A 17,071-nucleotide genomic window follows, 5' to 3' on the forward strand; every position below is an offset into this window, starting at 1 on the left:
CTCCTTTCCACATATCAGGCTCATGATTACCCCACTGGAAGCTAGAGTAGAAGGATGGGTAACGCATAATCAGAGGAATGACAATTCATATGATCCATGTCCTCAAACAAACGACATTGTTTGAATGAACCTTTGATTTCCTCCAATTTTTTTTTGGGGGGGGGGCGTATGTCATAGAAAAGTCTTCACAATATACTTTAATTGATGCAATATGTGCAACTGAATGATCATGGTTTATAGTTTTCATCTAAAGTGAGTGCATCACTATTTCAATACAATATTCTGTTATTTTATTTGGAGCTAGGTATGTTGTCCACCTATACAGTGAGGTGAAAAGGTATTTGATCCCCTGCTGATTTTGTACGTTTGCCCACTGACAAAGAAATGATCAATCTATAATTTTAATGGTAGGTTTATTTGAACAGTGAGAGACAGAATAACAACAAAGTATCCAGAAAAACGCATGTCAAAAATGTTATAAATTGATTTGCATTTTAATGAGGGAAATAAGTATTTGACCCCCTCTCAATCAAAGATTTCTGGCTCCCAGGTGTCTTTTTATACAGGTAATGAGCTGAGATTAGGAGCACACTCTTAAAGGGAGTGCTCCTAATCTCAGTTTGTTACCTGTATAAAAGACACCTGTCCACAGAAGCACTCAATCAATCAGATTCCAAACTCTCCACCATGGCCAAGACCAAAGAGCTCTCCGAGGATGTCAGGGACAAGATTGTAGACTTACACAAGGCTGGAATGGGCTACAAGACCATCGCCAAGCAGCTTGGTGAGAAGGTGACAACAGTTGGTGTGATTATTCGCAAATGGAAGAAACACAAAAGAACTGTCAATCTCCCTCGGCCTGGGGCTCCATGCAAGATCTCACCTCGTGGAGTTGCAATGATCATGAGAACGGTGAGGAATCAGCCCAGAACTACACGGGAGGATCTTGTCAATGATCTCAAGGCAGCTGGGACCATAGTCACCAACAAAACAATTGGTAACACCCTACGCCATGAAGGACTGAAATCCTGCAGCGCCCGCAAGGTCCCCCTGCTCAAGAAAGCACATATACATGCCCGTCTGAAGTTTGCCAATGAACATCTGAATGACTCCGAGGACAACTGGGTGAAAGTGTTGTGGTCAGATGAGACCAAAATGGAGCTCTTTGGCATCAACTCAACTCGCCGTGTTTGGAGGAGGAGAAATGCTGCCTATGACCCCAAGAACACCATCCCCACCGTCAAACATGGAGGTGGAAACATTATGCTTTGGGGGTGTTTTTCTGCTAAGGGGACAGGACAACTTCACCGCATCAAAGGGACGATGGACGGGGCCATGTACCGTCAAATCTTGGGTGAGAACCTCCTTCCCTCAGCCAGGGCATTGAAAATGGGTCGTGGATGGGTATTCCAGCATGACAATGACCCAAAACACACGGCCAACGCAACAAAGGAGTGGCTCAAGAAGAAGCACATTAAGGTCCTGGAGTGGCCTAGCCAGTCTCCAGACCTTAATCCCATAGAAAATCTGTGGAGGGAGCTGAAGGTTCGAGTTGCCAAACGTCAGCCTCGAAACCTTAATGACTTCAAGAAGATCTGCAAAGAGGAGTGGGACAAAATCCCTCCTGAGATGTGTGCAAACCTGGTGGCCAACTACAAGAAACGTCTGACCTCTGTGATTGCCAACAAGGGTTTTGCCTCCAACTACTAAGTCATGTTTTGCAGAGGGGTCAAATACTTAATTCCCTCATTAAAATGCAAATCAATTTATAACATTTTTGACATACGTTTTTCTGGATTTCTTTGTTGTTATTCTGTCTCTGTGTTCAAATAAACCTACCATTAAAATTATAGACTGGTCATTTCTTTGTCAGTGGGCAAATGTACAAAATCAGCAGGGGATCAAATATTTTTTTCCCTCACTATAACCACGCTCCCTCTTGTTCATCTGTTAACCCAATCCAGAACTGGTCTTCAAGGTAATGGCTCTTTGCACCAACTTGCTCATCTAAAAATGTCTTAAAAAACATAAATCATTTCTGAGTGCTACTATGGTTTAACCGCTTCAGGGTTATGAGGAAATGATGATTTCACACTGTACAAATGCTAAATATGATTTCTTCAGAAGAGAAAAGGGGAAGGTACTTTATTGCTTAATTCTCAACCGTTTTTAAAACATCAAGAATTGAGAATTCTACCCATTTGCTGTACAAACACGGGTGAGTGAGATTCTAGTACGCACGAATGTTTCATATTTCCATGTTATATTCCCTTTTGATATGGGCCTTTACACAATATATTGATTCAGGACACTGAAATTAACATTTAGGGGTATTTATTTTCCCAATCACACAGGGAGTGAACATCATCGGAAATGTGCTGTTGGCTGGGAAAGTAGCATGTGGGAAAGTACCATTACTTCTTGTGGCCTGGACTCATAGTTGTTCATCGCAAGCAGGACAAGCATGACTATTGACAGATCATGTAATACAGTACAGTAGTCCAATATAGCCCATTTCACTACGGCCTCAAAGGGGCTTTACATTGTGTGAGAGCTCTGCTCAAGAATTCCGGTTGTTTGGAATTTTTGAATCTGTATTTCAGCACCATATTCTCTAGCCTCATATCTATACTTAATAGGTTGTAGACAACTCGCATTGCCATGGCAATGATAGAGTGTGTGACTGCTCATAGTATACAAGGTTACATGTGAGCTATGCGAAAATCATGATAGTGTACATGTTCTACAATAATTCAAGGAACCATTGCATGTGTTCTACTTAAGGCCATAACATGGTAGCACCGTTTTCTAATACACTTTAGGGATGAAAATGTCACCGAGTTCAATTGAAATGCTCTATTGATGACAGACAATACTATTTGTTTACCATAGCAGAGCATACTCGAGTAGAAAGCTGATTGCTCACCTGCTGTTAGATTTTACATTAAGTCTTAGTGATTTTTAAGAGCTCTGCTCTCGGCTTTCATATCTTGTGGCTCGCCATTATTGATAGTTAAAGCTAGTTGCTGAAATACATACAGTCCATCAGAAATATATAGGAGCTTGACCCATCTTCTCTACATCCAGATGCATTATGTCAAAAGCACTTATTTTAGGAAATAAATGACAATATTTTGTCCCATAAAGCTCCTGTAAAAGAATAGTGCTCACTAGTCAATTCTCTACATCTCACTAGCCAGCTCCTCCAGAAGGGTCAACGCTCACAGACAATTCTCAGAACAATGACGGCACACATCAGAAGAACACAGAGAGTCGCCAGAACCCCTTTCAGAGTCCCATCCACATGCTCTGACCTTTGACCCCACTTGATGTTGGGAATCAGGGTCACCAGCTGAGGAGACAGATAAATAATATGATGAATTAAACTACCACCAACCTATAGGGGATTTATTAATTGGTTCGACATTATACAGTGCATTCAGAAATAATTCAGACCCCTTCCCTTTTTCCACATTTTGTTAAGTTATTGAGCTCAGATGCATCCTGTTTCCATTGACCATTCTTGAGATGTTTCTACAACTTGATTGGAGTCCACTTGTGGTCAATTCAATTGATTGGACATGATTTGGAAAGGCACACACCTGTCTATATAAGGTCCTACAGTTGACAATGCATGTCAAAACCAAAACCAAGCCAAGAAGGAATTGTTGGTAGAGCTCCAAGACAGGATTGTGTCGAGGCACGGATTTGGGGAATGGTATTTAAACATGTCTACAGCACTGAAGGTCCCCAAAAACACAATGGCCTCCATCATTCTTAAATGGAAGAAGTTTGGAACCACCAAGACTCTTTCTAGAGCTGGCCACCTGTCCAAACTGAGCAATTGGGGGAGAAGGGCCTGGGAGGGTCAGGGAGGTGACCAAGAACACCAATGGTCACTCTGACAGAGTTCCAGAGTTCCTCTGTGGAGATGGGAGAACCTTCAAGAAGCAGTGGTGTGTATTCATAGATGCCAAGGGAAGCCAGGCTTCACATAAAATAATGAATATTTTTCTCTCTGTTTCATAATTTTCAATTCGCAAGAGGCTGAATGTATCGCACAGGAGAAAGCATCCGACCGAGTGAAACAGTGCCCCTCTGTCTCTCTATGTGCAGGCCATCTATCTGATGCTGTCTGGTCCAAACGAGTATGACATTGTTGTGGCTTGTATAATTGAAGGCAAGGGAAGGCAGTGAGCATCTGGCCTCCCTTGATAAAAAAAAGTATAAAAAAATGGCCAATCAGTGTTGAGCTAAAATGAGCGAGCTCAACTGTGAATGGTCCTGGCGCACCAAAAAAAAAGTGTCAACAGAAGTCAGCTTGGATTTGGCGTCACTTCTATCAAATTCCATTGAGAGCATACGTCATTGACAAACTAATTGTTGCATCTGGTTGTGTTGTTATCCTCCGGTGGCTAGCTAGCTAAAATTGTCCCTTTCCTAAATTAGCCATGGATGACGATAGGGATTTGGACTTGGGGTTTTACTTAATTCTCTGTACTGGCCAATGATTATAACGGCGGTTCTGATCCAACCATTAATTCATACATTGTTGTGCCTCTGGCCTGAGAGGATGGAAGTTCAATAGCTAGATGTAGAAGGTTAATGTTAACTAGCTAACTAGCTGCCCATGAAAAGAAAGATTTGTTCATAAGGGCCTGAGATCAAAGTCAACATACAGACCGCTAGGGGTCAATGTTTTTGGATAGAATATCCAGTAAGACTCCCTTTATAGTCGTAGGATCTTGATGTTACCTCCTCTCTTTGGTAGAGCAACATGCTAAATGCCTGTGTATTTGAGGGAGGAGATGGGATGGTTAGCTTCAACAAAGTGAGCTGCTACTAGATTGTCAATGTTCTTACACCTGATTGAGCTGCGGTGTTCAGCTATGCGTTGTTTTAATTGTATTTTCGTTTGTCCTACGTAGGCTTTTCCACATGAACAGGTGATGAGATAGATTGCTCCCTTGGTCTTGCATGAGATGATACCCCTAACAGGGATTTTTTGACCTGTATGTGGGTGTCTGAAGAAAGACGTTTTTATTGTGCTATTGCATGAGCCACATTTGTAGTTCCCATTTGGGATAGGTGTCAAGAGTGTCTGAGTGGGCTCAGGGGACAGGTCAGATCTCACCAAGCTATCTACAATATTGTGACCACGCTTATAGACCACCAGTGGGGGTTCCTTGAAGGGGTGTGCGATTTTTATTTTTATCAAAAAAATGTTTTATATACATATATTTTTTTGTCTGATTGCAGAATATGCCAGCTTTTTCAGGATTGCTTTCATTTTCTCCGAACCCTCAGTGTACTTAGTGCAAAACAACGCAAATCGTCTTTTTGTTCTTTGGTTCAGTTTTAAGTAATTCTTCTTGGTTTTTGAGATATTTTCATCATTGCAGCATCAAGAGTTTTGTCCTTGTAGCCTCTCATTTTGAATTTATCTGTCATTTTTTTAGCATTGCTGTCAAAATCTGTCTGGTGGCCACAGATTCGTTTAACCCTGCATAACTGGCTATATGGTAGACCATTCTTGAGGGGAAGGGGATGCATACTATCCACACAGCAAGGTATTGCGATCTGTGGGCTTTGTGTTTAAGTCTGTGTGTAATGCATCATTCTCTTTGATAATCCATCTTTCTCTTTGGTAATCCATAGGTCCAAGTAGTTTATTTCTCTCATCAGTCTGCATGGTGAATTTGAGATATTCAGAGCTCTCGTTTAGTAGAGTTTGGAATTAATTTAGTTCCTGCTGACTTCCTTCCCAGAGCCCAAAGACATAATCTATGTAATGTATCTCTTCCATAGGAGTATTTTAGAAAGTAAGGGGTGTCTCTCTGTTTTAGAAAGGAATGCTTCTTCAAATTGTCCCACATACAGGTTTGCATAGTTGGGGGAAAAGGGGAGCCCATTGCTACACCCTGAACTTGAAGGAAAAAGTCTGACTCAAAGACAAAGTAGTTATTGGATAATACCAGTTCAGTAAGTTGTAAGATGGATGGAGCAAGGGTAGAGTCTCTACTGAAGGAAGTGCTGCAGCACCTGCAAGCCTCCAGTGTGTGGGATGTTAGTGTACATCAAACGTGGACAGCAGGGTGTCCTCTGGTATCCTTCCTAAGCCCTCTATCAATGAGATCATGTGACTAGTGTCTTTGACATAAAATGGGAGATTCTCAACCCTCGGTTTAATGTGGTAGTCCCCAAATTTAGAAATGTTGGATGTCAGAGTCGATTGCTGCTACTTTAATGCAGGGCCAACAGACAAGTTCCTTACTTTTTCCCCCTTCTACTTGCCTCTTCCATTTCTGTGGTAATGCTGCAATTAGTTGGTTGTGATTTTGAGTAGAGCAGACATTTACATATGTCTGTGTTAGCTGCATGTGTGACATCACTCCACCAGTCCTATTTATGATATCATTTACAGACATTATACATTTTTTTAATTTTGTATCGAAAAATATTTTTTTCTTTAATCAATTAGTATATTTGAGTTTAACCCCTATTTGTTGTATTATTTGTTCTGTCTTTTCAGGTGGATTAAACTGAAAATGAAACCAACTTTCTATGGCTTGTTTAAAAAATAACGATATTTTGGAGATTATTTTGTTTTCAAACAACCAAAAGTGAGCAGTTGTAATCTGAATAAAGGGAAAAAGGCAATTCTTGAACATGGGGTGAGACATTCCTACCAATTTACTAGAGAACCATTTCGGATTTAAGTATAACTTTTGTATGACTGATGCCTTTAGTGAGAGGTCTAATGCTTTGATATTTAATCATTTCTGCCCTCCAAATTCCTATTCATTATATAAATAGGCCCTTTTATTTTTGTCTGACTTGCCATTCCAAGTAAAATTGTTTTTTGTTCATATAATTGAAAAAGCAGGTCACTAGGCGTAGGCAAAACCATAAGCAAATAGGTAAACTGTGATATGACTAAAGAGTTAATCATGGTGATTTTTCTACAAATAGACAGGTTTTTTCCTTTCCATGGTAGCAAGATCTTACCTATTTTTGTTAACTTTCTATAAAAATGTATTGGAGTGAGATCATTTCTTTCTTTCGGGACTTGTATACCGAGTATGTCCATATCCCCGTCTGTCACGTCCTGACCATAGAGAGCTCTTATTTTCTATGGTAGAGTAGGTCAGGGCGTGACTGGGGGGGTTTATCTAGTTTATTTAGTTCTATGTTGTTTTGGTTCTAGTTTCTTTTTTCTATGTTGGGATTTTGTATGATCCCCAATTAGAGGCAGCTGGTCATCGTTGTCTCTAATTGGGGATCATATTTAAGTAGTTGTTTTTCCCACCAGTGTTTGTGGGAGATTATTTTGAGTTAGTGCATGTTGCACCTCTTTCGTCACGGTTTGTGTTTTGTTTGTGTTTTGTTTGTAGTTTATTGTTTGTTTTGCAAAGTTTCACATTAAAATATAAGATGTGGAACGATACCCACGCTGCACTTTGGTCTCCTTCCTACAACGAACATGACACCGTCAGACCATTTTATTGGTAAACTACACGCTAATGTAAATGTTGCATTTTTTTGTGATCCAATATGTAATATAGTACACTTATCATAATTTGGTTTTAATCCAGAGAGGTTAGCAAAAGTATCTAGAACCTCTATGAGGCTGTGGATGGATTCTAATTGCTTAAAAGAAAACATGAATCATCAGCGTACAATGACACCTTTGTTTTTAAGCCACAAATTTCTAATCCCTTAATATTATTGTTGGATCTAATTTTAACAGCTAACAATTCGATAGCAATAATAAATAGATATGCCGATAGTAGACAACCTTGTTTTACTCCTCTTGACAGTTTAAAACTTTCTGAGATGTAGCCATTATTTACCATTTGTCACGTCCTGACCAGCAGAGGGAGCAATTGTATTAGTTTTGGTCAGGACGTGGCAGAGTTGTTTGTGTTACGTGTGAGTTGGATGTTGGACTCCCAATTGAAGGCAGGTGTGTTGAGTTGCCTTTGATTGGGAGTCCTATATAGTAGTGTGTGTTTTTCCTTGTGGTTGTGGGTAATTGTTTCTGTTTAGTGTGTTTCACCTGAGAGGACTGTTTGGCTGTCAGTTTTCTTGTTTTGTAAATTGTATAGTGTTCGTTCTTTATTAAATGATGATGAACACTAACTCTGCTGCATTTTGGTCCACTTCCTCAGACAGCCCTTACAGAATTACCCACCAAACCAGGACCAAGCGGCGGAGGAGGAAGGAGCAACAGGAGTACAGCGTTATGGACTCGTGGACATGGGAACAAATCCTGGACGGAGAGGGACCATGGACTCAGGCTGGGGATTATCGCCTCCCGCAGTGGGAGATTGAAGCGGCGAGAGCGGAGAGGCGATTCTATGAGGAGAGAGAGCGCAACGAGCACGAGAGGCAGCCCCAATACTTTTTTTGGGGGGGGCACACGGGACAGTCGGCGGAGCCGAGGGCGGAACCAGAGCCAGTCGGGCTGACATTGGAGGTGAGCGAGGGGTACGAGGCAGAGACTGTGACGGAGTTAATGGGGAAATTAAAGGAGAGAGAGATGAGAGAGCTGCTAGTTTGGTGCATAAGGCACGGCATTCGCCCTACAGAGCGTGTCATGGAATTGATGTCACCTGAGGCAGCTCTCCATACTCGTCCTGAGGTGCGTGCTGGTTGTCTGGTAAAGACTGTGCCTGCGCCCAGAAACAGGCCTCCTGCATGTCTTCCCAGCCCTGCACGTCCTGTGCCTACGCCCAGAACAAGGCCTCCTGCATGTCTTCCCATCCTGGTCAAGCCCGTGCCTCCTCCACGGACCAGTCTTCCAGTGGGTCTCCCTATCCTGGTCAAGCCCGTGTCTCCTCCACGGACCAGTCCTCCAGTGGGTCTCCCTATCCTGGTCAAGCCCGTGTCTCCTCCACGGACCAGTCCTCCAGTGGGTCACCTCATCCTCACTTCATCCTCTGGTCAAGCCTGTGCCTCCTCCAAGGACCAGTCCTCCGGTGGATCCCTCCACCCTGGTCTCTCCTGTGCCACCTCCTCAAACCAGGCCTCCAGCGGGTCTTCCCAGCCTGGTGAGTCCAGGGCCTGCGCCCAGAGCCAGGCCTCCTTCATGTCTCCCCAGCCTGGTGAATCCTGAGCCGGATCTGCCGGAGTGGCCCGCCGTGCTCGGATCTGCCGGAGTGGCCCGCCGTGCCCGGGTCTGCCGGAGTGGCCCGCCGTGCCCGGGTCTGCCGGAGTGGCCCGCCGTGCCCGGGTCTGCCGGAGTGGCCCGCCGTGCCCGGGTCTGCCGGAGTGGCCCGCCGTGCCCGGGTCTGCCGGAGTGGCCCGCCGTGCCCGGGTCTGCCGGAGTGGCCCGCCGTGCCCGGGTCTGCCGGAGTGGCCCGCCGTGCCCGGGTCTGCCGGAGTGGCCCGCCGTGCCCGGGTCTGCCGGAGTGGCCCGCCGTGCCCGGGTCTGCCGGAGTGGCCCGCCGTGCCCGGGTCTGCCGGAGTGGCCCGCCGTGCCCGGGTCTGCCGGAGTGGCCCGCCGTGCCCGGGTCTGCCGGAGTGGCCCGCCTGCCCGGAGCTGCCCGAGTGGCCCGCCTGCCCGGAGCTGCCCGAGTGGCCCGCCTGCCCTCCGGCCCAGCCCGAGTGGCCCGCCTGCCCTCCGGCCCAGCCCGAGTGGCCCGCCTGCCCTCCGGCCCAGCCCGAGTGGCCCGCCTGCCCTCCGGCCCAGCCCGAGTGGCCCGTCTGCCCGGCGCAGCTATCGGCGCCACCGAAGTGGGCGACGCCGAAGGTGGAGCGAGGTCCATGTCCCGCACCCGAGCCACCTCCAGGATAGGTGGGTTGGGGAGGGAGGGTGTAGGGGGGGGGGGGGGGTACTGTCACGGGGGGGGGGGGGGGGTACTGTCACGTCCTTACAGACATTTCCCTTTGTGGGAAGAAAAGCATTCTTTCAATGACAGACATATCAGGATTGCCAATTAAGGTGGTGCTCTTCAGAATATAATGTCTTACTTGTAGGAAGCAATTTTACATTATTAATAGGAAAAACATCCATACAATTAGCTTCAGTTAGTGGAGATGGAGGAGACTGAAACGAAAACATATTCTTAAAGTACTTTACTTCTGTCACGTCCTGACCAGTAATAGGGGTTATTTGTTATTATAGTTTGGTCAGGACGTGGCAGGGGGTATTTGTTTTATGTGGTTCGGGGTGGTTGTGTGTTTAGTAGGGTGTTTGATTTATTATTCCGGGTTTCGGGCAATATTCTATGGTTATGTATTTCTATGTTTAGTCTAGTATTTTGTATTTCTATGCTTAGTTAATTGGGGATTGGATTCTCAATTGGAGGCAGGTGTTTTCTAGTTGCCTCTGATTCAGGGTCCTATATATAGGTATGTGTTTGTTTTAGTGTTTTGTGGGAGATTGTGCTGGGTATAGCTTTGTTGCCTTACCGGCCTGTTATTAGTCGTTGTGTTTTTGTTGTGTACATGTTTATTTTGGTTTACCTTCTTTGTCCGTTGAAATTAAAGAAGATGAGTGCACATTTCCCCGCTGCGTCTTGGTCCGCTTTACCCTACGACAACCGTGACAACTTCCTCTTTCAAAATATAATTTGGTGAATCATGCGTGACTTCATCATTTGTAACAAGTTTCTATGCATTTTGTTTTGGTAGCATTTCTATGTTGAAGATTGAAAAATAATTTGTTGCATTTTTCCACATATTCCATCCAGTTCGCTTTATTTTGATAATATATACTGCTCAAAAAAATAAAGGGAACACTTAAAAAACACATCCTAGATCTGAATGAAAGAAATAATCTTATTAAATACTTTTTTCTTTACATAGTTGAATGTGCTGACAACAAAATCACACAAAAATAATCAATGGAAATCCAATTTATCAACCCATGGAGGTCTGGATTTGGAGTCACACTCAAAATTAAACTGGAAAACCACACTACAGGCTGATCCAACTTTGATGTAATGTCCTTAAAACAAGTCAAAATGTGGCTCAGTAGTGGTGTGTGGCCTCCACGTGCCTGTATGACCTCCCTACAACGCCTGGGCATGCTCCTGATGAGGTGGCGGATGGTCTCCTGAGGGATCTCCTCCCAGACCTGGACTAAAGCATCCGCCAACTCCTGGACAGTCTGTGGTGCAAAGTGGCATTGGTGGATGGAGCGAGACATGATGTCCCAGATGAGCTCAATTGGATTCAGGTCTGGGGAACGGGCTGGCCAGTCCATAGCATCAATGCCTTCCTCTTGCAGGAACTGCTGACACACTCCAGCCACATGAGGTCTAGCATTGTCTTGCAATAGGAGGAACCCAGGGCCAACCGCACCAGCATATGGTCTCACAAGGGGTCTGAGGATCTCATCTCGGTACCTAATGGCAGTCAGGCTACCTCTGGCGAGCACATGGAGGGCTGTGCAGCCCCCCAAAGAAATGCCACCCCACACCATGACTGACCCACCGCCAAACCAGTCATGCTGGAGGATGTTGCAGGCAGCAGAACGTTCTCCACGGCATCTCCACTGTCACGTCTGTCACGTGCTCAGTGTGAACCTGCTTTCATCTGTGAAGAGCACAGGGCGCCAGTGGCAAATTTGCCAATCTTGGTGTTCTCTGGCAAATGCCAAACGTCCTGCACGGTGTTGGGCTGTAAGCACAACCCCCACCTGTGGACGTCGGGCCCTCATACCACCCTCACGGAGTCTGTTTCTGACCGTTTGAGTAGACACATACACATTTGTGGCCTGCTGGAGGTCATTTTGCAGGGCTCTGGCAGTGCTCCTCCTGCTCCTCCTTGCACAAAGGTGGAGGTAGCGGTCCTGCTGCTGGGTTGTTGCCCTCCTACGGCCTCCTCCACGTCTCCTGATGTACTGGCCTGTCTCCTGGTAGTGCCTCCATGCTCTGGACACTACGCTGACAGATACAGCAAACCTTCTTGCCACAGCTCGCATTGATGTGCCATCCTGGATGAGCTGCACTACCTGAGCCACTTGTGTGGGTTGAAACTCCCTCTCATGATATCACTAGAGTGGAAGCACCGCCAGCATTCAAAAGTGACCAAAACATCAGCCAGGAAGCATAGGAACTGAGAAGTGGTCTGTGGTCCCCACCTGCAGAACCACTCCTTTATTGGGGGTGTCTTTGCTAATTGCCTATAATTTCCACCTGTTGTCTATTCCATTTGCACAACAGCATGTGAAATGTATTGTCAATCAGTGTTGCTTCCTAAGTGGACAGTTTGATTTCACAGAAGTGTGATTGACTTGGAGTTACATTGTGTTGTTTAAGTGTTCCCTTTATTTTTTTGAGCAGTGTATTACACTGGATCTTTCTTGAATGAGTTCCTCCAACTTATTCTGAGCTTCTATGGTACAGTTTTTATTGCTATCTAACTGTACCTTTAGTCCTTCAATTTCCTTTGTTAATATGGATTATTTTGATCTAAATTGCTTTTTTTATAGATGAATTGCATGGCTTCTAAAGGCACATTTAAAAGTGTCCCATACAATAAGGGGATCTATGTTATGTCGGAAAAAGTCAGTTATAAATTATTCCGTCCTCGTTATAAGCAAGTTATCATCAAGTAGGCTTTGATTACGTTTCTAATATCCTCACCCACGTGGAAATTATGTAAGAGTAATATATATGTCAATTATGTGATGAGGCCACAGTGTCTTCTGATCCCTCCTGTCTCAGCCTCTAGTATTTATGCTGCAGTAGTTTATGTGTCGGGGGGCTAGGGTCAGTCTGTTACATCTGGAGTATTTCTCTTGTCTTATCCGGTGTCCTGTGTGAATTTAAATATGCTCTCTCTAATTCTCTCTTTCTTTCTTTCTCTCGGAGGACCTGAGCCCTAGGACCATGCCTCAGGACTACCTGGCATGATGACTCCTTGCTGTCCCCAGTCCACCTGGCCGTGCTGCTGCTCCAGTTTCAACTGTTCTGCCTGCGGCTATGGAACCCTGACCTGTTCACCGGACGTGCTCAAAGATCGGCTACGAAAAAGCCAACTGACACTTACTCTTGAGTTGCTGACTTGTTGCACCCTCGACAACTACTATGATTATTATTATTTGACCATGCTAGTCATTTATGAACATTTTAACATCTTGACCATGTTCTGTTATAATATCCACCCGGCACAGCCAGAAGAGGACTGGCCACCCCTCATAGCCTGGTTCCTCTCTAGGTTTCTTCCTAGGTTTTGGCCTTTCTAGGGAGTTTTTCCTAGGGAGTTTTTCCTAGCCACCGTGCTTCTTTCACATGCATTGCTTGCTGTTTGGGGTTTCAGGCTGGGTTTCTGTACAGCACTTTGAGATATCAGCTGATGTACGAAGGGCTATATAAATAGATTTGATTTGATTTTGATTTGATGATCTGACCGCATTCTGTCCCCTATCAACACTTTTTTTTAAACTTTTGGTGCCAGATATAATGATATAATAAAGTAATCAAGACGACTAGCTTGATTTAGCCTCTGCCATGTATATCTCACAAGGTCAGGGTATTTAAGCAGGGTATATCCACTAATTCCAATATCCTTGACATTCATGATTTCCTTAATTGCATGAGGGTGATAGTTTGTAGTGTGATTTCCTTTACGGTCCATAGAGGTTTTTAAGACCGTATTAAAATCCCCCACCATAATAATAGAGTCTAGTGCTGCTTGTAGAGTTGATAAATTCTTATATATATTTTCAAAGAAGCTTGGATCATCATTATTTGGACCGTATAGGTTAATAAGCCATATCTGTTTATTGTCCAATAACAGATTTCTATTTATCCCCCTAGTCCTGTAAACAATAGATATTATATTCCTTCTCTTTTAGCCAGGTGTCATATACCCTGATCTGTTTCACCTGTCTTTGTGATTGTCTCCACCCACCTCCAGGTGTCACCTGTTTTCCCCATTAGTCCCCGGTGTTCCCTGTTTGTCTGTTGCCAGTTTGTCTTGTCAAGTCAACCAGTGGGTTTTTCGGTGTGCCTGCTTCTTCTTATCTTTCTTTTGCTAGTCCTCCTGGTTTTGACCCTTGCCTGCTTTGACTCTGAACCCGCCTGCCTGACCATACTGCCTGCCTGCCACTCTGTACCTCCTGGACTCTGACCTTGTTTATCATCTGTTGCCGGTTCACGACCATTCTCTTACCTGCCCCTTGGATTATAATAAATATCAGAGACTCAAACCATCTGCCTCCCGTGTCTGCATCTGGGTCTTGCCCTGTGCCATTATACCAGGTAAATACGTCTTTTGTTATCTGCTAAGCCATTACAATTGTAACTGGCTATACTTATTTCACCACTTACCATAATGAGATACAACTTTCAATTCTATTTATCAAAATATATATGTTTGTGAACGTACCATTAAAAAGTAACATGATGATTGAGTGTCTATATAGCTGTACCATGATATTTGCATAGCTACTAAGTCAACCTCCAATTGGTCCCTACTATTCCACCCGCTAAAAGCCCTCCTCATCCTGAGTTGGGTTGTCATCCCAATGCCCGGCAGACCACCCCCGACTCCCCATAGCCCTGGAGAGACCGGGATCCGTCCTTTGAAAATGGCAGTGTGCTCCCCACAGAACAGAAGCAGATCAACCGTGAAATGCATTTCCATCGCCCTCACCTCGTATTATATGTAGCCATATATTTTAAATCCTGTTTCTTATTTTCCATAATTAGCTATTAATATTTGTAGTAATGTAGGCAATTTATGCAAAGGATTTGTACCTCTCACCATGACCAAAATTACATTATGGCAAGCAATTATTATATTAACAAACAATTATTGTGAATCATCCTGTAATCCTATATCGTCCCTAACATCTTTTACTCCCTCGCAACAGTTGTGGGATACACACACTCATACACACTAAACCCCTTTCCCCCACAACAACCATAGACTCACATTCTCAACAGTTGCACCATTCCAGAGCCCAACTCAAGAAAGGTCTTGATTTACGACTGCATATACAGTTGCAGCTGTATGAGAAGGCCTGCAAAACTGTGCAAAAACTATGGGCAGGAATGGGTAATTATTAACCATTGTCACGTCCTAGATGATGGTCAGATATACCCCCTTCCCCTGAAACACCCACATGGTCCCCCGTATTGACCATATTCCCAAGCATCTCTGTGCAGTCAGACAATTGATTGTGTGCCACCATGGCCACAACAATATGCCCCCTCTGAATGTCTGTTTGACCCCCCCCCCCCCATGGGTTACTGCAGCTAGTGTTGCCAGCACTGCCACTGCCTGGGTGGGGGCACCCCACCGGAATCCCCCACCGGCTAGGTTCAAGGTTCTCATTAGCAGCTTTGAGAATTTCCTTTTATATTATCCTCTCCCTTCAGGGGGCTTTGGCTTTGCAGGACCAGGCAGTCTCAGAATCTTGAGGGGACAGTGCTGCTCTAGGTCTCTGACCGCATTTTGTCTGCATACAGGCCGCTTACAGCAGGCCCATAAAACAGATGGGGACTTCTCAAGTATCTGGGGACTTCTCCTTTAGTATCTGGGGACTTCTCCTTTAGTATCTGGGGACTTCTCCTTAGTATCTGGGGACTTCTCCTTAGTATCTGGGGACTTCTCCTTAGTATCTGGGGACTTCTCCTTAGTATCTGGGGACTTCTCCTTTAGTATCTGGGGACTTCTCCTTAGTATCTGGGGACTTCTCCTTTAGTATCTGGGGACTTCTCCTTTAGTATCTGGGGACTTCTCCTTTAGTATCTGGGGACTTCTCCTTAGTATCTGGGGACTTCTCCTTAGTATCTGGGGACTTCTCCTTTAGTATCTGGGGACTTCTCCTTTAGTATCTGGGGACTTCTCCTTAGTATCTGGGGACTTCTCCTTAGTATCTGGGGACTTCTCCTTTAGTATCTGGGGACTTCTCCTTAGTATCTGGGGACTTCTCCTTAGTATCTGGGGACTTCTCCTTTAGTATCTGGGGACTTCTCCTTAGTATCTGGGGACTTCTCCTTAGTATCTGGGGACTTCTCCTTAGTATCTGGGGACTTCTCCTTAGTATCTGGGGACTTCTCCTTAGTATCTGGGGACTTCTCCTTAGTATCTGGGGACTTCTCCTTAGTATCTGGGGACTTCTCCTTAGTATCTGGGGACTTCTCCTTAGTATCTGGGGACTTCTCCTTAGTATCTGGGGACTTCTCCTTTAGTATCTGGGGACTTCTCCTTAGTATCTGGGGACCGTTCCATCAATATAGGATCATAAATGAGATGTATAAATTATTTTTAACATTTCGTTCCCCATGATAGGACAATAAATAAGATGTATAATTCATTATAAAATGTATCCCTCATCTGAACAACATTGAAAGCTCTCTCACACACCCGCTCACAGCAATACATTGGTTCTGGGATATGCAACCATTTCCTTTCTCACTCAACGCCACACCAACAAACACACACCACACCATCCATCCACACATACGGTTCCTTCTGTTTACTGAGTTTTTATCTCCACCATGTTGAATTAGTGCTTTTGTGGTCCAATTAGTTATTTCTGAAGATACAACAATAAAAAAATTGCTTTTCTATTATTACAATCCATAACCGGGCTAGAATTCTGTGTTTCCTTATTTGCCTCTGAGAACTTTGTAATTTTTTAAATAGCCATGGAGTAGTCTGTCTTTGAACAACTGGTTATCAATATACAGTTTATCGACGACGAGAGCTACGCGTTTCCCTTTCAATCTATTTTCCTTAAATTGGTTATAGAACTTTGTGCCGTTCTGCAATTTCCTTCAGGAACTGGTCATTCGCGCCAGCAAGTCTTTTGCCCAGGCTTTTAACCATTATTTTATCTTTAAAGAAAGTCTGACACAACTTGCTTAGGCAGGGAAGGAGAGGAATTTCCACGCTTCAGTGCATTAACTATTTTCCAACATTTTGACAGATCACCAGCAGACTCTGAGATAGAGTTTAGAAAGTAGCTTGAGGTAGCTTTCTTCATTGAGGAAGTACATCAACAGTATTTCACAATAGCCTGAAACACTGCCAATCAGTTACCGAGTCAGTTTTTCGAGCCTTGGCCCAGGCCTGATTTCTCATCATAATGAGATCTGAAAGTTCT

The sequence above is a fragment of the Salmo salar genome, chromosome 27 (assembly GCF_965601325.2).
Source record: "Salmo salar chromosome 27, fSalSal1, whole genome shotgun sequence".
Classification (NCBI taxonomy): domain Eukaryota; kingdom Metazoa; phylum Chordata; class Actinopteri; order Salmoniformes; family Salmonidae; genus Salmo; species Salmo salar.